Source organism: Penaeus monodon, chromosome 19 (genome assembly GCF_015228065.2).
Source record: "Penaeus monodon isolate SGIC_2016 chromosome 19, NSTDA_Pmon_1, whole genome shotgun sequence".
In the NCBI taxonomy this organism is placed as follows: domain Eukaryota; kingdom Metazoa; phylum Arthropoda; class Malacostraca; order Decapoda; family Penaeidae; genus Penaeus; species Penaeus monodon.
Window position 1 is genome coordinate 42,235,351 of NC_051404.1, and position 297 is coordinate 42,235,647.

Below are 297 nucleotides of genomic sequence, written 5' to 3' on the forward strand. Positions count from 1 at the left end.
TCCATCTAACTCGTTTTACCCTTCATTTTCCTTTCACTCTCACTTGTTTACCCACCAACAAACACGCGCTTACAAGCTTACGCACTTAGCCAAGTCTCCCTAAATGAGTAGATATTCTTCCCATCGATGCATTTCCCCAAAGGCCAAGATGCAAAGGCACCCCAAGGAAAGGCGAGGCAGCAACACACCCGACCTTTTAACGTCCCCGGGGGAAAAGGTCGCTTGACACACTGTAATAACATGGTCGGGCGCTCTCAGAGGGGGACCCACTGTGGTTAGGGGTGCGTGGTGGCATAG